The sequence below is a fragment of the Uranotaenia lowii genome, chromosome 1 (genome assembly GCF_029784155.1).
Source record: "Uranotaenia lowii strain MFRU-FL chromosome 1, ASM2978415v1, whole genome shotgun sequence".
Classification (NCBI taxonomy): domain Eukaryota; kingdom Metazoa; phylum Arthropoda; class Insecta; order Diptera; family Culicidae; genus Uranotaenia; species Uranotaenia lowii.
The window spans coordinates 35,760,248-35,785,966 of NC_073691.1; the positions used below are offsets into that span (position 1 = coordinate 35,760,248).

At 32.2% G+C, this 25,719-nt stretch overlaps 1 long non-coding RNA gene across 1 annotated transcript in view; it reads left to right on the forward strand.

The window, feature by feature from the left end:
• The window catches only part of LOC129738956 (uncharacterized), a 61,580-nt gene that overhangs the window by 27,548 nt on the left and 8,313 nt on the right, over positions 1 to 25,719 (forward strand). The window contains exon 2 of the long non-coding RNA XR_008735701.1: positions 19,312 to 19,817. This is a non-coding gene — a long non-coding RNA (uncharacterized LOC129738956). The remainder of the gene's footprint in view (positions 1 to 19,311; positions 19,818 to 25,719) is intronic.

A 25,719-nucleotide genomic window follows, 5' to 3' on the forward strand; every position in this document is an offset into this window, starting at 1 on the left:
TTGCAGAAAAACTTTAATTTCCGAGATTATTTTATATTGGAGAGAGACCACTGCGACCAGTTGTAAGATCTTTTGTAGCATTTTCCCGCGTTTTTTCTATTTAACTTTTAGAAACACTGCCACTATTGATGAGTGCGAGGTGAACATAGGTTGAGCATTTGATGAGCATTGTAGATCTTAAGGGCAGTCTCAGATCTATCTTCTCAAGCGTACAAACTTCCAGAAGTGACAACTAACATGCCTTAAATGCTTAAACTGTCAACCTTTAGAAGCAGAGCTATGTACGCCATGATCGAGATTCGATCTCATGACCTCTGGCTTAGAAGACATACACAAACCTCTAAGCCTTTTAGCCAAGAGCGGTGGAATTTCCGAGATACATATAAATTAAATTGAAAATTTTGGAAACAAGCTGTACGTTTCAATTACAACATCCACATCACAGTAATAGTGGTTTCTCTTTAAAACTTTGGATTGGTCAGTTGAAAAACGATATTTTTATCTAATTCACTTTGATTTCCCAAAATGCGAATCACTAATTGAGCTGTCATTTTAACACACTTACACAGGTGCTTCTATAAAAACGTTGAATAAATATTAGAATTACTTTTTGCCAGATAGCCCGGATTTATACGGGTTTGCCCGGATTTATAATACAACGGGTCCGGCCCGGTTATCCAGATTTCGCTTTATTTGTCAAATAATTAAAAAAAAAACACGCAAATTAAATTCAAGTTTTTTTCTTGATTTTTGTTGAGTAAATTTTGAATTTTTGATAAAATTTGCCCAGATATTGCCCGGATTTTTAGGAATAGCAAAATCCTGAGCCACCGAAATGAGTTATTCACCATTTTTTGCATTAAAGGATAAAAATCGGCTGTAGGTGAAGGTTGCCAGAATTTTTTCAGCACGTTTCCGGGCTGGATAAATCCGGTCAATTTTATGTAAAATCCTGGAAAAATTCGGGCATATGATTTCAAAACTGACGACAAAAAATCCGGGCAATATCCAAGCAAGTTGGGACAACACCCAGAAAATTCTCAACAAAAATCAAGAAAAGAAATAAAAATAAAACTTTTTCATCAAAATTTTTTGACAGATTTTGAATCGTATTTAAGGCCTTTAAAACCTTTTATGGCAGTTTTCATAAAACTTGCATGAAAAAAATCGTTTAGGAGGCATAGGTATAAAAAAAATTACAACACATTTTTTTTCGTTTGATTTGTCTGATTAAATCCGGGAAAAACCGGGATTTTTCAATAAAATATCGGCATTCGCGCCAGGCCGGACACGTGCTGAAAAAAAAATCTGGCAACCTTAACCTAGAGCCAATTTTGATTCTTTAATGCAAAAAATGGTGAATAACTTATTTCGCTGACTCAGGATTTTGCTATTTATAAAAATCCAGGCAATATCCGGGCAAATTTGTATCAAAAATCCAAGGATTACTTAACAAAAAGCACGTGTCCGGGCTGGATCAATCCGGTAAATTTTATGTTAAATCCCTAAAAAATCCAAGCAACAATCGAGCAAATTTGGTCAAAACTCAGAAAATACTCAACCCAAATAAAGAAATCAAAATTAAAAAAGAACTTTTTCAGCAAAATTTATCGACAAAATATGAACCGTATTTAAGGGTTCCAAAAACCTTTCATGGCAATTTTTATAAAACTTGCTCAGAAAATTTCGTTTTGGAGGCATAAATATAAAAAATTTACAACACATTTTTTTTCGTTTGATTTGTCAAATAAACTGAATAAATCCGGGAAAAATCCGGGCTTTTTTCAATGAAAATCGCAACTGTACCAGGCCGGACTGTTCCCAAATTTTGAATCAAACGTCCGGGCAAACCCTGATAAAACCAATCAATTTGGCAACCTTACTCTAGGTTCAAAGAAGAGTCACTCACCCTAAGTTTATTTCAATCAGAAAAGATATTAAGTAATCAAAATTAGAAATTTCACGTTTCAAGAGAAAAAAAAAATTGACAAAATATGAATGTAAAACCCAAAAAAGTTTTTTTCAAATAAATATGAATTTTCAAAAAAGAACCTTCGAAACAGCATGGACGAATCTGTTCCTTAAAATATCTGTGTTTATGGAAAACGTTTGAAAGATCCTGCGAAAAAAATCAACTAAGACGAATAAGATGTTTTTCCAATATATTTTTTAAATTTTCAAAACCTGTGTTCAAATCTAAATTTATTTATTCTTTTCGGGAAAATAACTGTGCTGCCAAGTAACAAAACTCTAGCTGTCTTAAACATCAAGATTTGTGTGGATAAAATCAGAAAATTTCAAGAAATGAATAAATTGATTCAAACATTTCAATCACGACTGAAATCGCGTTAAATCAATTTATTCATTACTTAACCAGTCGATAGGTTTTTACAATTTCAAGAAGTTTCCGACCAACATTTTTTTTATCTTTGCTACTTTTTTGTAGGATCAGGACTTCAATTCAAGTAAGTAGAAAGCCTACCAAATAATTTGTCTTTTAAGACGAATCATTTTTGCGATGCAAAGTTGTATAATTAAATGAAGTTTATCCTGTCTTGGCTCTGAGATCCCTAAATTAACGCAATATGTGGCTAAAAACACACACACGATCTCCATTTGTAGCTGAATGCTTTTTTTTTTAATTTTATCGCTTTTACTTGATTTCATAAACCTGAAGAAGAATTTGCTGTTTTGCAGAACCTGCATTTTTTTCATCCATAATATGGGTATTTGGTGGGACAGATTTGAAACCAAATTAAATTAAATTGGATTCTAAATTTAAATAACGATAAAATTCTTAATGTTTCTCCTTTGACTTTAAAAAATCAGTTCTTATCATGGAAATTGAGGGTAATAAAGGGTAAAAAAACATAACGGAACTCATTACCTCATTTATTATTTTGCATTCTAAAAATTAAAGAAATTAAAATTTCTTATAGTCAGTTAGAAGTTCTTATTTTTTCTTCAATTTTATATATGTGGAAGAGATGAGTATTTTAGCTAATAAAACCTCATGCATACAAATGAAACTATGTGTCCATGAAAGCTGAAAGCTTGCCTTTTCTAATGTATATATTTTTGTTTTTGTATGTCTGCAACTTACAGAGATTTTTATCATTGAAAACATGCAATTTTCTAAATAAATTACCCGAAAAGTACCATTAAAGTTCGAAATAGTGACTTGATACCTTCAATGAAGTTGTGGAGTTTTACAATTGTCACAACTCTCTCATACAAAGTTTGTCTCGAAACTCGCTTTGAAAAAGTTAAACGAATTTTTTGTTTGGTTTAGAAGGTAAGTTTTTGAAAAAATGTCCTTAAATCATATTGTTTCAAAAGATAGAACAAAGTTTCTTAATATATAATGCTGTACAACTTTTTTGAAGATGTCTTAGTGCTAAAATGATTAATTCAAAAAATAGAACAATTATTATTATAAACTTTTTATTATTTATTAAATTTTGAAAGCCATATTCATTAGATTTGAGCTTATTGTTAATGCCTCAAATTCGATTTTTTTTAATATCTTTCATTTTGTGATATTTTGTATTCTCTAAATTTAACCGCCCAGTTCCGCTATTTTTAACACAAAAAATAATGGGATTTTTGGATGCATGCTGTAAAAGAAGATTATTTAAAAGTTATCGTAGGATTTTAATCCTTGACTTCAAAAATTTATTATCGTTTTCTTTTTAAATCATTTTTAACATGAATGATATACAAAACCAAAAGATATAAAATAGAGAAAAAAAAGTTGTCGCTTGTCAAAACATAACATATCTCTTGATTTTTTTTACTTTAAGAAACAAAATTAAAAATCGGATTTCGTGAACGTAAAATTGTTAAAAAGAAATATAAGTAAGTCAGACTGTCGGTGGAAGTCCTACCCTTTTGAAGTGATTTCTGGAAAATTGATCGTTCATTTGAGAAATTTTACTGCATCATAAATTTTTAAGCATAGCAGCAAATTAAAGACCCAACGTTTTTTTTTAAATTAGGAAATGCCAAGATTTTTTATCCATAAAACAAGATAGAAAATTTAGAAAATTGTAGAATATTGCAAAATACATGAAAATGAAAAATTTGAAATTTCAGAATTTGAAGCAGATAAATAAAGTGAAACAAGTTGAGCACCACTGACTCTCAGTGTGTGCTGCACGGCTAACTTTTACCCAAAACACAAACACGCAAAACCCAAATCTGTAGCAATTACAATTATTTACTTATACGACACATTAAAAACTTAAGCTAGCTTACATTATTACTCACGGGCCCGCTTTCCTACTCTAACTTCAAACGCACAACAATCATATCACAGCTGCTTGGACGGCACAGGTGTATCACAGCTTTAATTTTCGTATTGCAGTCGTATACGGTGAACTGGCAACCCTGCCAGGCTTCACTGCTTCGACGGGCGTACCGCAGCTGCCCGGAGCACTTCCGACGACTTCTGGCTCGATCCGGCGGGCTCTCTCTACGTCCGCAGCTTACTTACGCAAAAACGGGACTCGCAAAACCCAGATGGCGAAAATCGAGTCCCGAAAAGCGATTTTCTCAGCTCCCAAAAACGACCTATTAATTAATGATCATGGCTTAGCATTTCCATTTTTAAGCACAGTGTTTTTGTTACTCACCCGCTTGGGGTCGTTTCCGCTATCCAACTTCTTATTTCCACCGTCGGACGAATAGATAAAAGGGCAGCGGCTTGTGCTCTGTAAAATCGAGACTTTTCAAACACCCTTTCCGGGAGGGGATTTTTAGTTTGTTTCACTCACCCTTCTACCTGATTTACGCTGTTTACGATCGTTCTTTCGTGTTCGATTTCTTTCTCCAAGCGCAACGCTAACCTCAACCTACGATGAGAGGTGAGTTGAGAGAATAAGCACTAAAATGAATTTGCTGCTTTACCGTTGTTTCTGCTAAGATTGTCACCTGTAGGAGCTGGCTCGGTCGGTTGTTGCCTCGTCTCACTCAATCCGTCGCCTGGGAGCTGAGGGAATTCCAATTTGTATATCCGATCCACTGAAAGTGGTTCTATTGGCTCACCTTTTCATCAAGTAGCTCCGGAATATCCACCTTATTCGATGACTAAAGCTCTGGGACATCATACGAATGCGGGCACTGTTGATTAAACGCGCGATGGCGAATCTTACCGCCTAAACGTTTTCTTCCGTCGATTGTTTTCGTACGTTGATGTTGTTTTGTTGATCTTTGTTTGTGTTGTTTTTTTCCACGTGCGCGTTTGACAGCTACACTCTTAATACTAAACACTCATTCTTTGGTATCTTTTCACTCAATCAATACACGCTCAGAACAAAAAAGCTAGACTAACTTAATTATAATGCTACAAAAGTCATAATCATTTGCTCGTGTTAATTTAGGCGTAGGCGAGCACACTTGTGACATTTTTTTCCAAAAAAAGTTGCCTCTACATTTCATTACTGAACAGTAGAAAAATAACCAGCAAATTCAAACTCAACACTCTTAATAATCAAGCTAGAGCTATTTGGTGAAATTTGGTCCAGGATTTACGGCTGGTTTTGACTTTTTTAGCTTATGCCTCTTTTGATTGATAAACACTCCCAACAAGTGAAAAATTTTGAAAATTTCAAAAGTACAAGCACTAGGAAAAATTCTAAGTTTTTATAGAAATTTGATCATTTTCGTGTATTTTGTGACGATTTTTTGCCGCTTGAGGGAGGGGGGAAGGAGATGATCACCCCGATAAAACATTCCAATGTTTTAATCATGTGATACCCAGTTGACACCTTCACGGTGAGTGCTCCTACTTTGGACCTAGAGCCTACTTTAGTCCTAAAATGCCGAAAATTGTGAATAATTCATTTTTCCAGCGTAGTATAAAGATACTAATATGCACACAATGAACTCTTATTCTTCCTGAATTCAACCATACCGCTTTTTGCCATAAAAATTGTTTCTAATAAAATTGTCAACCTTTTTTAAAGTGCACCTCCTCATCAGAGGTTAATCAGACAGCTCAATTAGTAGGGCGCGTTTTGTGAAATTAAGATGAACAAGGAAAAATCTCGTTTTTTTTTCTGTCCAAGCCAAATTTTAAGGGGAAATTACTCTCACTGTGAAGAATACGAACTATACTACCAATTTTCCTAAAATAAATGAAAATCAATGGAAAATCCGGAGAATTTGTAATGGGTCCAAATATAGGAGACTTTTGACTATGATGTTCCATTTTTAGACCTAACATCAGCAAAACTTTGTACCAATACCAACAACTCAACAAAAGTGCGAATTTTTAATTGGAGCATTATTCAGAACCAATATTTATCTAACATTTCTAACATTTTTTGTCAGCTTTACACAAATAAACTTCAAGTAAGTAAACAAAAAAAGTTTCAGCTATTGTTCTGCTGATAGAGCTGACAAGGAGTAAAAGTGTTTGAAATATTCATAACAGAAATTTATGTGTTTTAATCGTTAAAAATCTTTAATATTTTTTTATGATAATATTTGATTAAAGATTACATTTTTAATGAAATTGTTGATTTATTTTCGAAAATTCATACTTTTTATAGGAATTTTAGGTTTAGGTCCAATGAAAGGAACCAGTTAAGTACCAAAATAGGAACAGTAGGTTCAAAGATGGAAATTTCTATCATCCATATTTTTGCAAATCTTTTAATAATGGCGATACTTATGTCGAAAATTTTCATTGATACTTGAGGAACAGATTATGAACTACAAACAAATTTGCTTAAAAATATAATCCTCACGCCCATTTATGAGAAAAGCGTGATTATTTAAAAACCACCGCTTAAAGGGTCCAAAGTAGGGCAACTAACCCTATATCGAATCATGCTATCATGCTTTGCAAGCAAAATCTTGTTAAATTTGGTCCGAATTAAGGTGGTACAATAGCAAAATCTTGCTCTCGTTTCCCATATACAAATTAGTCATATCAATTTTCAGGTTAAAAAGCCCTAATACCTCATTTATTCATACTTTTGAAGGAAATTTTGAAAGCACAACGATACCACATTTTGGCAGAAAGTACTTTCTTAAAAAGGCATCATTATGCCCTCAAAATTCATTTAAAAACGTTGGCTAAACGAGATATCATTAAGGTTTCAGTGAAACAAACACTTGGCATAATCGAAGTATCCGGATTTGAAAAGTGAGACTCAAATTTTGACATTGTACCAAATTTATTCGGCACAATTATACCTTATTTTGCATTCTCGGCAGGAGAGCAAAATTTGCTGTTGTTGCCACGTAAATATGAAATCATTGTCAATGTTTACAGGAGGAAGGAATTTCAAACAAATATTATTTCAAACATGAAGAAATTAAAAAAAAATCAAATTTTGCAGAAAAGGTTAAAAAAGGCCATCCAAATGTATTAAAACTACTTAAAAGTAGATAGTATTACACGCTGCGCACGAACAAAGTAGGTACACATACCTTATTGAAATGATTTTTAAAAACCCTTGAATTCTAGAGACGAACCAGGCAAAGTCTGAAAGTCTCTCTAATACAGACAAAAAAAAACCCTTGAAATCACAATTTAATTGAAAAAGTTTTCTTATTGAAAATGTCATTTTAAATCTACATGTCACGTTAGATGTTTGAACATATTACTAAGAACACAATATTGAATCTGAAATTAAAAAAAAGCAGTTTCTAAATTTTATCGGCTAGCGGAAATTGCAAAAAAAAATTTTTTCTTCATATTTTGAATCTCAAATATCTTATGGTGCATTCGAGTTAGGGATTGAAAAAAATTTTTTTTTTTCAATTGTATGTTTCCATAATATTAGTATGCGTGCAACGCATTCATTTGGTGTCTTGTCTGCCAATAATGCAAAATTTGGCAGTAATTATTTGATGATCCACCAAATAAAGCATGGATCACGCAAAATCTAGACGCATTAAAAAGGGTCTATCTCGGAGCAATGAAAACGAAACAACAATTTTTTGTACTCAAAATGTAGGGTTTTTATTTCACTTTAAAGGAAAAATAATAAAAACATTATTCCGATGTTGTTTTGATGAATTTCGAAATTTTCGTCGAGAACCACTCACCACTGACCTCAGCGGCCATTTTGTTCCACAATCTCTTCATCTCTGTTACATCCCGAGTCGTCCTACCATTCTTCTTCATCTTCTGCTTGACAATTGCCCAAAATTTTTCGATAGGTCGGAATTGAGGGCAGTTGGGTGGGTTGATGTTCTTTTCGACAAAATCCACCCGTTGGCCCGATACCACTGTACATACCTCTTAGCTGTAGTGGCAGCATGCAAAATCTGGCGAGAACTTTACTGGTTCTTAGCGAGATCTAATGTACGGAAAAAAAAAGTTTTTCAGGCCCTCCTCATTGTACATTTCGGAGTCCATGATCTTGTTTTTCACAAAAACCGGGGTTTTTCGTCCGCAGCTGCAAATGCCTTGCCAGATCAAACACTTTCTTGCAAACTTATCGGCAAAAACGAATTCGAACTTGCCGGGGACATCATCCCGACCAGCGGCTCGTAAAATTTTTGGCCAGGAAGCCGCCCAAAATCCATCTTCACGTACGTTTCGTCATCCATGAGGATGCATCCGTCGTACTTCATCAGAACCTTGTTGTATAACTTCCGGTCCTGTTCTTTGGCTACTACATTTTTCTTCAATGTTCGGTTTGGTTGCTTACTGGCCCGATAAGATCGTATTCCTTCGCGCAGACGAATCCTTCTGGCGATGCAACGGTCGGCATTGAATTTCTTGGCGATGTCATAGTCCGACTGTCCTGGGTTTACCTTGATCGTTCTTCACACCTTTCAATGCAGTTTCCGTTCCTTAGATCCACTAGAACGATGGTATGCATCTCACGGAAACGTTTGAGAACTCTGCACTCGATCGATTTGACCATCTTTACAGATTTCGCGACTTTAGAACCCGACCACGTCGGGTTTTTGATGTGGGTGTCCAAAATTAATTTTCGTCTCGCGGCTTCCATCACGTGTAACTTTTTTGGAACAAAACGAATCGTCATGAAATTTTCAGCACGGATAGAGGAAACATTTCCGGACAAACTACTGTCAAAACATTCCAGATCCAAAAACTAGGAGCGCTATGGTGTAATAAACATTGCGTCCAAGTTTTGGATGATCCATGCTTTAATGATTTAATTTTAGCTGCCTCGCTAATAACTTTCGAATCCTGTTTCCTGAAATGACTTTTCTCGGTTAATTAATCCTAATGAACTGCAGGAACACGAGATAACATCATTCTTCCAGTTAATCGTGCGTTAAAGTTAAATACCGATCCTATACTTTGCATCATTACGTCTAATTACTTCATCGTAGGATGTGAGTATTTGGGTACCTTTTGTCTCCAAGACCCCCGGAATCGAGGTTCAGGAAACTTGCCTAATCACGCATCAGCACTCATCATCGCTCAAAGTTTGTGCTACAAAACGAACGCACGCCTAAAAGTAGACAATCGGGCGTATCCCCAGCACAATGTGTAAACATTGATTGAACATGTGTGCGAGAGTATGAAATTCTGTGTACCCAGAGACCGGAATAAAGGAAGTACACACCGGAAAAGCAGGGGACGACAGGATCCTGTTGATCTTAGCAACATTTAATTTATGAGGACAAAGTTTAACCCCTTTTGTGAGCGAGCAAAAGCAACAACAACAACCCATTCTTGATACTCGACCGAAGAACTTCCTCCATAAAGCAAACCGCACACGTTTGAAAACCAACAAAAGACGACCGAATGAATGTGGGTGGGTGGATGGGCGGTGAAAAAAAAATGGGAAAACATAAACGAAACATTGACATTCACATTCATTACACCACCCACCTCCTGGAATGGGTGCCATGGCTGGATGGTTTGTTAGATTCCAAAGAAGATCCACCCTCACGAGTGTGTCGTGGTTCCTCTAAATCGAACAATGACAGTGACGACCAAATGACATACACGATGTGATGTGCTGCAGTGCTGCCCCATTGATGACGGATCGATTGTATTAGTGTGGTTTCTCTATTTTGTGGCGGACGTCCATTGACCAGGACGCAACGCAACTCGGTCGGGGGCCAGCACCCAAGCATCATCCCCCCTTTCTGCTCCCATTCTTAGTTGGTCATCCTACTAGTTGTCGTTGTCCAATCGGAGGAAGCCACAAATAACCCTCAACCGCACTTTTCCCGGCTTGTATTGAGGTTTTATTTTTGTGGCTGCCGAGTTACTAGAAAGCGGGGCAAACGTTTTTATGAGATTGATGGCTTGGGCGTAGGAGTTGTCTTTCAAGCTCAGCGCGTTCCATGCTGTTCCTATGCTGCTTACTATCTTTAAAATAGAACCATAAAGGGTGTCCACGATGAAATTGCCACACACAAAATTGATTCGCAAAATTCGAGATTTCATCTGATTGCCATCAAATTTTTAGGAATTGAAAAATGACTATTAAACTTAATTTTACCATTTTTCTCATATTTAATTTACAGTCCATACGCAAATGCCAGCACATTAGCCTTAACTCCGGCCATAAGATTCTGCACAACCTGTGAATCAACCGTTTTTAGCATGTAAACCCGTACTTTTTTCAGTTCCTCGTTAAGTCGTTTAAGAAGGTGCTGCTTTCTAATCGCCCGGTTCTGGAAGGACAAAACTAAGGCTGGGCTTCGAACCTTCAAGGTACAAAAGGCCCCTTATCGCAACGAGAAGCAGAACAAGTCCGCGAAAACCCGTGCCAGGAAGTTGTACCTCAACATGTTGGCGAAAGTTGAATGCTGCATCATGAAGGACGAAATATATGTAAAAGCCGACTTCACACAGATCCCCGGCAACCTGTTTTTTATGGCCAAGGATAAGTTCAGCGTTCCGGAGCATGTCCACACTCAAAAAATGACCAAATTTGCGAAGAAATTCCTGGTTTGGCGGACTTGTTCTGCTTTTCGTCACGATTAGGGGCCTTTTGTACCTTGAACGTTCGAAACCCAGCCTTCTAGAACTGGGCGATTATGACGAAGCACTTTCTTAAACGGTAGTGAAATCGAGGAGCTGAAGAAAGTATGGGTTTACATTAATTAGACTGCCCCAAATTTGTATGGGAAATTTAAAACCTGTGAAATCGCTGCAGCAGGCTAGCCCATTTTTGAAGCCCAATAACTTTTTTGTCTTAACTCTTATCGATATGCAGTCTTCGGATGAAATATTTTTCATAATTTAGGCTTTAAGAAAAACCATTTTTGAAAGAAATTGGCCGACAGGAACCAAAGTTATTGATGAAAAACTTTTTTTCATATTTCTCCCGAACAAAATGTCTCAAAATCTCATACAAACTTCAGGATTGTTGAGCGACCCCTTCCCGTGTTCCAATCTGGCCCAAATTTGGCATGGGACCTTCTACTTGACTTTGGATCAATTTTAAGCCTACCTGTTTACATGCAAAAAACTGTTGATTCACAAGTTGTGCAGAATCTTATGGCCGGGGTTCAGGCCAATGTGCTGGCATTTGCGTATGGACAGTATATAAAATATGAGAAAAATGATTAAATGAAGTTTAATAGTCATTCTTCAATCCCTGAAAATTTGATGGCAATCGAATGAAAACTCGAATTTTGCGAATCAATTTTGTGTGTGGCAATTTCATCGTGGACACCCTTTAAAAACAACTTGAAACTGTCTCCTTTCTTACAAAACGTAATGCCATCGAAAGAAGCTTAACGATTATCTATTATGTAAAATTCTCTTGTAACGGTGTTGGTAGCCCAAGTAACACAGATTAAGCCAACTAGCATTAGGAAGTTTTATTAGTGATTTATTATGGCATTTTTTGTGCAGTTTATGACGGTTTTATTATGGTCATGCAGAATGCTTATATTTTTTATTTCGACCATATGTTTTCAGATAGTTTAGAAAACGCTAATAAAACTTTTATTAAACATACTGTTTTAGTTATTTTGAAAGAGTTATGAATGCTCTTTTTAAACTATAATAAAACACAAACTTAGAAGTTTGATGCAAGCTTTCTTTTGCATGTTCTATAATAGCACTCAGTGCATGATTATTAAACCACCATAAAACTTAGTGACAGTTCTCGATCAAGATGTCAAAACAGGACACGCTCAGGTTTAATAGCACATATTTGAATTGGAACTCCCATTTTTACACATTTTTGATAAGTTATGCGTGTTGGTTTTAAGTTAAAATTTAAAAAAATCATAAAAATCTTTGAAAACTTGAAATCACCGAAAGTGGTAAGAATATCTTTACAATTTCATTATCGAGTGAAAGGGCCCAAATAGTAGGAAAAAAGATTGTTGCTTGACGCCATTATAATCTCAAGATGGCGGCTTCCGCTTTTATTTTCAAAGCTGTAAATTACTGAATATATCGTGAAACCTTCACAATATGGTTATTAGGTAAAAGCACAGAGAACCAGAGTTCGGGCTGGAGCCCCAACCGTGTGTAAAAATACCAACAGTGATTTCAAAATAAACGACGCCATTTTTGCAACTTAGCTAAGAGCCACCAGATGTCGTTACCGGTTCTTTTATTTTTTTCCATTTTTTCTACACGCTCAGACGATAAAACCTTCAACGAATGAAATATGCGCTCAAAGCCAAATTTATTTTCAGTCACTCAATCGGGTATTAAAATAATTGTATGGTTTTTCAGTTTTTGGCCTGTGTGTGTTTTTGTCGACATGAAATTCACTACATCAAGACTAAATTGATTTTCTTTTTATGATTTAGAATAAATTTAGATGATGAACACAAATTTGAAAATTCGTTCAGTATTCTTTTTTCTTTCACAAAATTGTTATCTCGGTAGGATTGGTGAAAAATTGGCGCATGGTGTTTTCGGATGTCTGTAATTATTATAATAGAAGGGGGAAATATTTGAAGAATTTATAAAATTTTGATATCAAGTTGCTTTTAAATGTCTATTGCTATTCCCTTAAATTCTTAGGATTCTTAGGTGTCCGGGTAACCTCCATGCAATAGCTTTGCTCTGGCCAAATTCGATATTAAGAAGCTATTCCAATTTTCGAATATTTTCAGAAGTTGGTACTGAAGTCCTATGCTGGCTGAAATGACGCGATGTATACATGCTAAAATTTCGCAATGTTCGAACGAAGATGGGTGCATGCGCGGTCCTATGGGGGGGGGGGGGGGGTGATCGGGGTGATCACCCCCCCCCCCCAAGCGGCAAAAAACCGTTACAAATACTCACAAACGCTGGAATTTCTATGAAAAGTTCGAACATTTCCTAGTGATTATTAAATAAAAGAATTTATTAATTTCTTAAATTCTTAAAATTGGAAAAAAATCGGTCCGCCAAACTAAAACAATTTTCACCAAATTACTTTTGTTAAGGCACTTACAGTGTTTAATTTGAAATTGGTGATGGTGAGGTGATGAACAAAACATGATAAAAATTGAGGTCAGGAATATACCTCCAAGAACAGATTAAAAAAAAGGCTCCAAAAACTTCCATATGTATTAAGATGAGTGATACCAGTGACAATAATATCCCGTCATAACTCCCCTATTTTTTCGGGATCAAGGACTTTTCATTGAAAAATATTATAAGCTATAAGAAATGAATCCTTTATTAATCTTTTTCATTTTAAGTTATACATTATTTTTGAAAATATTGAATGCATGAAGCAAAAAAAAACAATTTTTTCACTTTTTTACTAAATCATTTGTTTCAAATTTGTAACTATATCTTTCGATTCAGTTCCAATAAATTTTAAAATCTTTGAGAGCTTGAAATAAAACAAATAAAAATAAAGTTGCATACCTAAGAATTTGATTTTAATGATTTTGTTTTTGAATTAAATTTATATTTTGAAATTGAAGAATCGGAACAAGAGTTTATATTAATTAGCTTTTCGAATCACGATTCAGCAATATACTTTAGAAAAATAATATAACATTCAGTTTTAAATTCATAGCAATTGTTAACACATTCTCAAATAAATTGTTTTTTTCACATGTGTTTATTTTTTCATTTGTAAAATACATTTATATCGGAAGATTCTTTAGAGAGTTGATTAAATTGATTAAATTGATAATTTTTAAGCTGCTCAATATATAAATGACGAAAATTATCTTTTTGTCAACAATTGTTCGCAGTGAATATTAAAGATTCGCAGATTGTTTTATAAAAGGATGTACATATAAGCTGTTTGAAAAGATATCAAAATAAATATGTAGAGAAAGTTTGTTAAATTTTCAATTTTTTTTAAATATAAACCTCTAATTAATTTAAATGAAATTGGAAGGGAAGAGGAGAAACATTGTGCATCCTGTTCGTGAAATATTGTGTTTTTTTTAAGAAGTACCTATATCTAACCAAATTCATCCATTACTTTGATGATAAATCACTAAGATAAAAAAATTGTTTGATTCATTACAAATTTAATGCTGATATGAAACATTTTTTCAAGAACCCAATTTCAGCCTGTATTTTTTATCTCAATGTTCAACTCCACATTCAAAAGGGTTTTTATAAATTCACATGGCCACAGGATTAACACTTTTTTAGATGAAAATAATTTAAAAGTTTTTAAACTGCGACCCAGAGATGGGTCTTGACTCAAAACATTCAGTCAGCGAAACTTTTTTGTAGAGAAATGAATCCAACTTAGATGAAATTTCAGGAACTAGATAAGAGAAAATCGATGTTGAAAAACATGCGAAAAAAAATTCGCCTTGTCTCCCGGTGAGACTTGAACCCACATCTTGCGCCTCTCCGGGGCCCATGTATTAACATTCTACTACAGGAGACCAATGAGAAGGCAATGCAAATCTTGCCGTGCTCAAAAATGTCCAAACTTGATTCCAACTACCGTAAGATGAAATGATGGGAATAGAAATAGACCAAGAAAAATGATTATGATCACATGGGAGAACTATTCCCTTCATTCCGATAGACATCGACACTCAACCAGTATAATATTCATACGCCAGGTTGGTCTCCTGTAGTAGAATGTTAATACATGGGCCCCGGAGAGGCGCAAGATGTGGGTTCAAGTCTCACCGGGAGACAAGGCGAATTTTTTTCGCATGTTTTTCAACATCGATTTTCTCTTATCTAGTTCCTGAAATTTCATCTAAGTTGGATTCATTTCTCTACAAAAAAAACATAATTTAAAAGTTAATTTTTATTTATGCTGATGCCCTTAATTATTTTCGAATGGTTAAAAAATTATTCAAGAAAATTCTGCACTTTCTGACAAAACTTTTAAACATTACAATTAAAATTCGAAATTACTGTTCATATCACATTTCTTTCCGCAAAAACGCAAGTAACTTTGACTTCTGTGAAATTTTTTTTATTAAAGTTTTCTGTTTATTTACTGTTCCCAATTTTGTAAAATAATTGACTTTTAACTAATGTTTAAAGAAGTATTGACTACATAGAATTTAAGATATTTCTCAAAGCAGAAACCAAATCGTTTTTCAGACTTCAGCAAAATTTTTAAATGAAATAAAATCTTTGTTTTTTTAAACTTTCTTTAGTAATGTAAGAAATTCTTGTCTTTCAGAATTATTCAACAATGTAAATTTTTTTAGATCATTCATCATCATGGAAGTAGTATTCCTTAATTGAGTAAAGTATAATAAACATGTTCAGAATCAGTTTTTTTTCATGTTAACTTATAAGTTCATCAGTTATCAATGATTGATTTCACTCAAAACTGATTGTTTTCAAAACTTCATATAAACTCCATATCACCAAAACGAGAGCTGATATACAAAATCTAGTTGAAGATACGAGTTCAGCGCATCAAAATCTACTAAATCAATCATTAAAACAAAGACACCAAAATGCTATCTCTTGCATTATTTTGGTAAGACGTTTTTATTATAAAAAATCATTTTCAATTGTTAAAAACTAATCTTTTTCATCTGCATATTAAATTTAAATTTATGAAGAGTTAATCACCGTTATTTTGTTTGTTAATTTTATTTATCGACTTTATCGATGAAAATTAAAAGAACATAACTAAGAACATTTCAACATCATGCAAATTCTTGTCATATAGAAAGTTAGAAATGTATGGAATCAGAATATCAGAAATGTATGAATTTTATAAGAAGCATTTTAATCACATGTCATCAATTCATTCTTCATGTATAAAAAAAGAAACAAATTAATAAATAAATGAATAAAAGGGATCAGTTTCGTGTTTGATCATTCAAGAACTCTTATATTTTCCCAAATTGTACTTTGTCAGTGATGATGAATTGAATGATGATGATGTATTTTAAATACATAAAGTTATAACTGCGAACACAATCTTAAAATAACTTTTATTGCTTTTTATAATGATTACTGGTAGAATATGAATATTAATCAAGGATTTTATCTTTGATAACTTAATAACTTGATAACTTGATAGAATTAATTATTTTCATTTTTAAATTAATCATCTGCTAATTTCGAATAAAATCTCTGAAGTTCAAAATTGTTATATTTTCCTCATCGATAATTCACATTTCAAATTGTGATTGAATAGTATTTCAGATGCATGACATTTTAGAGGAATTTTTTAACCAAAACTACAATTGAAATTGAAGAAAAGAAATGTAAATTAATATGGATGATAATAAACATTATTGTCAATGATTCTGATCTGATCGGATTTTTTGTAAGAATTCGAGTTTAAATTCTTATCAAATTTGGTGTTATATTTGATCTATTCTTCTTCTGTACACGGATTGTTATGTCCGAAGCTTCAAATTCTGGCTTTATTTCAATTTTCAATTCGCATTCCGTTTCTGATATTTTGAATATACTTGCTTGATTTTTTTTTTTTGTTTAGAATAAGAATCAACATTTCGAATGATTTGTTAATGACTAACCGGAAATAAAATTGATTTAAAATTTTGATTCTGATTTATTTTGATTCGTATCAGCATCTTTTTTTTCGAGTTTGTGTAATGATTATGGGTTTGAATATGGTTTAAGAAATCAATTTGCCTATTTATTGTCCTTTTTTTGGTATTGATATAATTTCTAACAAATTTTTAATTCGAAACCCCTCACCCATGGACATGTCCATCGCACAGGTCTGGTGTGCAGCAAATATTAAAGTCTCATTTGAAACTGCATACAAACTCCCTCCCCCCCCCCCCCCCCTTTCACGCACTCGCACTCTCCAAATGAACGTTTTTTTCGCAATATATTTACGTTATTGACTGATTTTTGAAAATTTGGAAAATCACCCCCCCCAAGAGCCATCTCTAGGACCGCCCCTGGATGGGTGGTGATACTTTCGATTAATTAGATTTGAAATGCTTCGTTATGAGTGAAATTTTATTAAAAAAAATCAGATCCTAAACAAAAAGGGGAGTTTATCCATTAGAAGGGCATCATAAATTAACACATCATACAGAAATCCTGCGGCAAATGTTGACTGAACTATTTTTGAAATTATAATTCATATTAAAATAGACACATAATTTAAATCTTATATGAACTTTCTCTTCAAACAACTAAATAATGTTTGCTTTTTTTCTCACACAAAATCAGTAGCTCAATACAAAACGAGTACCAAATGAAGCATCATTGCCAAAAGAAAAAGATTTCGTTTAAAGAGCATATAGTTCCTGCTGCAAATTTCATTATGTTGCTTTTTCTACACCCCAAAGAAAAGAAAACTAACTGAACTCTGTTTTGGTGCGACCTGGAAGTAAATTTTGGGTTATTTATGTTCTGAGTGTTCTCAACTGTTGGCAAAAAAATCGACAACAGCTGAGTCACTTAGCTAAGAGCCACTAGATGGTGCTGTTTTTAGACCAATTTTAACGGTTTTAAAATGGCCGACGATTCAAATTCTTACACACGGATTCGACACATATTTGTTCGGGGCCCGTGCTCTGGTTCTCTGTGGTAAAAGTGATAAACGAGTAGAAGTCAAATTTCGTTGCCCGTCGCCATCTTAAATCCAAGATGGTGGCTACCACTCAACTTGAAAATACTGTAAATGACTGAAATCGCATAAAACCCATATTGTAAGGGTATAAGTTGAAAGAGATCAACCGGTAGAAGTTGAATCTCGCTATCTGACGCCATCTTGAAATCCAAGATGGCGGCTTCCGCTGAACTTTAAAATGTAGTAAATGACTTAAAATGACATGAAACCCAAATTGGTAATGGGTGGAAAGGCTAAACGAGTATAAGTCGTATTTTGCTATTTGACTCCTTCTTAAAAATTCTCTAAATCATTGAATATCGCATGAAACCTCCAAAATATGGGTATTTGTCAATTGGGATAAGCTATAAGAAGTTTATTATTGCATTCTGACGCTTACTTGAAATCCAAGTTGGCGGCTTCAACTGAACTTAAAAATACTGTAAATGAATGAAAATAGCATGAAACCCCCAAAATATATTGTCCTGAACACGAAATAGTGAAGTAACCCACAAATTATAGCTGTTTGTTATGGTTAAAATAGTGCCCTTCTATAGGTGGCCATCATGCCCTTAGCTTTCCTAGTTCGCGTTTTTGAAGATTCTTTGTTAATATATATTTAATGAAGGTGGTAAATTTTATTAAAAAAAAAAGAGTAAAGATGCAACAGAATAAAGATGTAAGATGGCTTATTGCAAAAGTCTCAACCGTTAACATTTAAATTGAGTAAGAAAATGAGAAAGAAAGATGAAACAGAAACATATTTCTACGCCCCATAAAGCGAGATGTCTCACTCACAAACCTCTAACCATCTTGGGACCCTATCTTGGGTAGGTAATTGCGTACTTCAAGTGCGCTCGAAATGGTTCCATAAAAAGGAAAACTTGGCATAATAGTCAAAAGGGAGCAAGGGAAAGCTGACAGGTGGAGGAAGCCCTCCGAGTAGAAGTGAGTGTGATAAGTTGCCGCTTGTTGCATTTGCCACGTCGTTCTTCGAAGAACCACCCCCACCTCATGCAGAACAGAACCCCACATTCAGTCAGTCAGCCATTCAGTCAGTCAGTTCTTAGTAGGTAATAACTTTCGATCCATCCGTCCGTGTCGTTTGGATCGTAAAAAACTAGAACAGTCACCCCGAACTATTGGCCAAGAGTTGTAAATGTTACGAGAAGTTATTTTTATTAATTTGAACTTTTACGGAAGCGAAGCTACTGCTAAACGGGGGAGAATCGTAATCCAAAAGGTGGATTTTTGAGGAAGGAAGGATCGGGAAAGAAGAATTTACATTTCTGAACCGGGGTTGGTAGAAGTGAATTGTGGCAAAAATGTGTAATACAAATCCAGGAAGAAAGGAACAGGAAACGAAAATCGATAACGTTCCCGATTTTTTTTTTGTACGATTTTGCAGGTTGGAAATTTCTCCCTTGGATGCCAGTGAATAGATGAATGAAGCGAGAAGGCCTCGAAACCGGAAGTGATAATTAAACTGTGAAAATCGAGATTCCGTTGAGCCGGCAGAGAAAAGGTGTGCTCTCGCTCGAGGCTGTATGAGTGTTGTATATGCTTGTGTAAGCTTAATTGTGTTTGCATTAGTGTTTATCTGTGCTGTTGCTGACTGGCAACTTCTGCCAAACAGGAAGTGGAAGAAAGGCGAACCGTTTTTGGGATTCCGGAAAAGCAGCTACACCCAGACACCGGAAACGGCCATCGCTGGCACCGGTTGTTGGTGGTCATTAACGACCTCCGGCCACCCCCTTCAACAACAACAACAAATTTCAGCCCCAAAGCAAGGAGCACAAAAGGGCTGGCTCGGTGTAATTCGATCTACGGAATCTCGTTAAGATTAAAATAATCACCACCAGCGCACACCGCAAATTCCCCCATCGCAGGTTTCTCTTCAACGGACTCAAAATGGTAAGCAACAATATTATCGACACCGTAGATGTCACAAAACGCACAAACAAAAAGGGGATGCTACCCAAAAAAAAAACAGAAAACCCTTCATACAAATGCAGAAGTGCTTTGAGCATGGAAAAAAATGTAAATGGGAAAATGTTCATTTGGCAATGTTTATTTCTTTGGGGAAAACATAGGAATTACCTTCGCTCCAAACACGCGCTTCCGGCTGCTCGACTCCAAGGGATGGAGATGAGCAAATTAATTGAGATGAAACACGTTGAGGTACTGGAAGTAGGGAGTCAAAATAACAATAAAATATTTTAATTTAAAAAAATTAAATTTTGTCAGTTTAAAATTGGGAATTTAAAAAAATGGCTTTTGAATATTTTTACATTTGAAAACAGTCCAATTTGTGAAAAAGGACGAAAAATGCCTAAAATTGAAACATAATTTTGAAAAACTTTCGATTTGTCAAAATGATAAACTGATACTCTTTAATAATAAAATTAAAAAAAAAATGAAATGATTCTGAGTCTCCATGATCTACTAAAATAATACCTACTTTTTTAACATTGGAAGCTCTCATGAAAAATTTGGAATAATATCCGTCAATTAAGCGAAGTAAAAAAAACCTTACCTCCAGTAATTCGTAAAATTCTCAATAACCAACCACGTACATAATTTTGAAATTTAAATATTGATCCACCCACTGTTGCTTGATGGAATTTGAAATTAAGGTCACAATTGAAAAGTTTTATTTTGGACCAAATAGTGATAATCGAGCTTAACTTTACCGAACCAGCAAACTATTGGTTTTGTTTTAATCCCAAGCATCCGCGCAAAACTTAGGTTTTTAAATCATTTACAAACTTGTGAAAAAGTTATCAAATATTAACAAAATTGACAAAATTGACAAAATTGACAAAATTGACAAAATTGACAAAATTGACAAAATTGACAAAATTGACAAAATTGACAAAATTGACAAAATTGACAAAATTGACAAAATTGACAAAATTGACAAAATTGACAAAATTCACAAAATTGACAAAATTGGCAAAATTGACAAAATTGACAACATTGACAAAATTGACAAAATTGACAAAATTGAAAAAATTGACAAAATTGACAAAATTGACAACATTGACAAAATTGACAAAATTGACAAAATTGACAAAATTGACAAAATTGACAAAATTGACAAAATTGACAAAATTGACGAAATTGACAAAATTGACAAAATTGACAAAATTGACAAAATTGACAAAATCGACAAAATTGACAACATTGACAAAATTGACAACATTGACAAAATTAACAAATTTGAAAAAATTTATAAATTTGACAAAATTGGCAAAATTGACAAAATTGACAAAATAGACAAAATTGACAAAATTGACAAAATTGACAAAATTGACAAAATTGACAAAATTGACATAATTGACAAAATTGACAAAATTGACAAAATTGACAAAATTGACAAAATTGACAAAATTGACAAAATTGACAAAATTGACAAAATTGACAAAATTGGCAAAATTGACAAAATTGACAACATTGACAAAATTGACAAAATTGACAAAATTGAAAAAATTGACAAAATTGACAAAATTGACAACATTGACAAAATTGACAAAATTGACAAAATTGACAAAATTGACAAAATTGACAAAATTGACGAAATTGACAAAATTGACAAAATTGACAAAATTGACAAAATTGACAAAATTGACAAAATTGACAACATTGACAAAATTGACAAAATAGACAAAATTGACAAAATTGACAAAATTAACAAATTTGAAAAAATTTATAAATTTGACAAAATTGGCAAAATTGACAAAATTGACAAAATTGACAAAATTGACAAAATTGACAAAATTGACAAAATTGACAAAATTGACAAAATTGACAAAATTGACAAAATTGACAAAATTTGCAAAATTGACAAAATTGACAAAATTGACAAAATTGACAAAATTGACAAAATTGACAAAATTGACAAAATTGACAAAATTGACAAAATTGACAAAATTGACAAAATTGACAACATTGACAAAATTGACAAAATTGACAAAATTGACAAAATTAACAAAATTGACAAAATTGACAAAATTGAAAAATTGACGGAATGAACAAAGTTGACAGCACTACAGAATTAAAAAAAAAAATGACAAAATTGACAAAATTGACAAAATTGACAAAATTTATAAATTTGACAAAATTGACAAAATTGACAAAATTGACAAAATTGACAAAATTGACAAAATTGACAAAATTGACAAAATTGACAAAATTGACAAAATTGACATAATTGACAAAATTGACAAAATTGACCAAATTGACAAAATTGACAAAATTGACAAAATTGACAAAATTGACAAAATTGTCAAAATTGTCAAAATTGACAAAATTGACAAAATTGACAAAATTGACAAAATTGACAAAATTGACTAAATTGACAAAATTGACAAAATTGACCAAATTGACAAAATTGACAAAATTGACAAAATTGACAAAATTGACAAAATTGCCAAAATTGACAAAATTGACAAAATTGACAAAATTGACAAAATTGACAAAATTGACAAAATTGACAACAATGACAAAATTGACAAAATTGACAAAATTGACAAAATTGACAAAATTGACAAAATTGACAAAATTGACAAAATTGACAAAATTGACAAAATTGACAAAATTGACAAAATTGACAAAATTGACAAAATTGACAAAATTGACAAAATTGACAAAATTGACAAAATTGACAAAATTGACAAAATTGACAAAATTGACAAAATTGACAAAATTGACAAAATTGACAAAATTGACAAAATTGACAAAATTGACAAAATTGACAAAATTGACAAAATTGACAAAATTGACAAAATTGACAAAATTGACAAAATTGACAAAATTGACAAAATTGACAAAATTGACAAAATTGACAAAATTGACAAAATTGACAAAATTGACAAAATTGACAAAATTGACAAAATTGACAAAATTGACAAAATTGACAAAATTGACAAAATTGACAAAATTGACAAAATTGACAAAATTGACAAAATTGACAAAATTGACAAAATTGACAAAATTGACAAAATTGACAAAATTGACAAAATTGACAAAATTGACAAAATTGACAAAATTGACAAAATTGACAAAATTGACAAAATTGACAAAATTGACAAAATTGACAAAATTGACAAAATTGACAAAATTGACAAAATTGACAAAATTGACAAAATTGACAAAATTGACAAAATTGACAAAATTGACAAAATTGACAAAATTGACAAAATTGACAAAATTGACAAAATTGACAAAATTGACAAAACTGACAAAATTGACAAAATTGACAAAATAGACAAAATTGACAAAATTGACAAAATTGGCAAAATTGACAAAATTGACAAAATTGACAAAATTGACAAAATTGACAAAATTGACAAAATTGACAAAATTGACAAAATTGACAAAATTGACAAAATTGACAAAATTGACAAAATTGACAAAATTGACAAAATTGACAAAATTGACAAAATTGACAAAATTGACAAAATTGACAAAATTGACAAAATTGACAAAATTGACAAAATTGACAAAATTGACAAAATTGACAAAATTGACAAAATTGACAAAATTGACAAAATTGACAAAATTGACAAAATTGACAAAATTGACAAAATTGACAAAATTGACAAAATTGAAAAAATTTACAAAATTGACAATATTGACAAAATTGACAAAATTTACATAATTGACGAAATTGACAAAATTGACAAAATTGACAAAATTGACAAAATTGACAAAATTGACAAAATTGACAAAATTGACAGAATTGACAAAATTGACAAAATTGACAAAATTGACAAAATTTACATAATTGACGAAATTGACAAAATTGACAAAATTGACAAAATTGACAAAATTGACAAAATTGACAAAATTGACAAAATTGACAAAATTGACAAAATTGACAAAATTGACAAAATTCACAAAATTCACAAAATTCACAAAATTCACAAAATTCACAAAATTCACAAAATTGACAAAATTGACAAAATTGACAAAATTGACAAAATTGACAAAATTGACAAAACTGACAAAACTGACAAAATTGACAAAATTGACAAAATTGACAAAACTGCCAAAATAGACAAAGTTCACAAAATTCACAAAATTCACAAAATTCACAAAATTGACAAAATTGACAAAATTGACAAAATTGACAAAATTGACAAAATTGACAAAATTGACAAAATTGACAAAACTGACAAAACTGACAAAATTGACAAAATTGACAAAACTGCCAAAATAGACAAAGTTCACAAAATTCACAAAATTCTCAAAATTGACAAAATTGACAAAATTGACAAAATTGACAAAATTGACTAAATTGACAAAATTGACAAAATTGACAAAATTGACTAAATTGACAAAATTGACAAAATTGACCAAATTGACAAAATTGACAAAATTGACAAAATTGACAAAATTGACAAAATTGCCAAAATTGACAAAATTGACAAAATTGACAAAATTGACAAAATTGACAAAATTGACAAAATTGACAAAATTGACAAAATTGACAAAATTGACAAAATTGACAAAATTGACAAAATTGACAAAATTGACAAAATTGACAAAATTGACAAAATTGACAAAATTGACAAAATTGACAAAATTGACAAAATTGACAAAATTGACAAAATTGACAAAATTGACAAAATTGACAAAATTGACAGAATTGACAAAATTGATAAAATTGACAAAATTGACAAAATTGACAAAATTGACAAAATTGACAAAATTGACAAAATTGACAAAATTGACAAAATTGACAAAATTGACAAAATTGACAAAATTGACAAAATTGACAAAATTGACAAAATTGACAAAATTGACAAAATTGACAAAATTGACAAAATTGACAAAATTGACAAAATTTACATAATTGAAGAAATTGACAAAATTGACAAAATTGACAAAATTGACAAAGTTCACAAAATTCACAAAATTCACAAAATTCACAAAATTCACAAAATTGACAAAATTGACAAAATTGACAAAATTGACAAAATTGACAAAATTGACAAAATTGACAAAACTGACAAAACTGACAAAATTGACAAAATTGACAAAACTGCCAAAATAGACAAAGTTCACAAAATTCACAAAATTCTCAAAATTGACAAAATTGACAAAATTGACAAAATTGACAAAATTGACAAAATTGACAAAATTGACAAAATTGACAAAACTGACAAAATTGACAAAATTGACAAAATTGACAAAATTGACAAAATTGACAAAATTGACAAAATTGACAAAATTGACAAAATTGACAAAATTGACAAAATTGACAAAATTGACATGATTGACGAAATTGACAAAATTGACAAAATTGACAAAATTGACAAAATTGACAAAATTGACAAAATTTTCAATTTTGTCATTTTTTAATTTTTGGTATTCTTTAAAATTTTTGTCATTTTTGTCATTTTCGTCATTTTTGTAATTTTTGATATTTTTGTCATTTTTGTCATTTTTGTCATTTTTGTCATTTTTGTCATTTTTGTCAATTTTGTCATTTTTGTCATTTTTGTCATTTTTGTCATTTTTGTCATTTTTGTCATTTTTGTCATTTTTGTCATTTTTGTCATTTTTGTCATTTTTGTCATTTTTGTCATTTTTGTCATTTTTGTCATTTTTGTCATTTTTGTCATTTTTGTCATTTTTGTCATTTTTGTCATTTTTGTCATTTTTGTCATTTTTGTCATTTTTGTCATTTTTGTCATTTTTGTCATTTTTGTCAGTTTGGCCATTTTTGTCATTTTTGTCATTTTTTTGTCATTTTTTTGTCATTTTTGTCATTTTTGACATTTTTGTTATTTTTGTCATTTTTGTCATT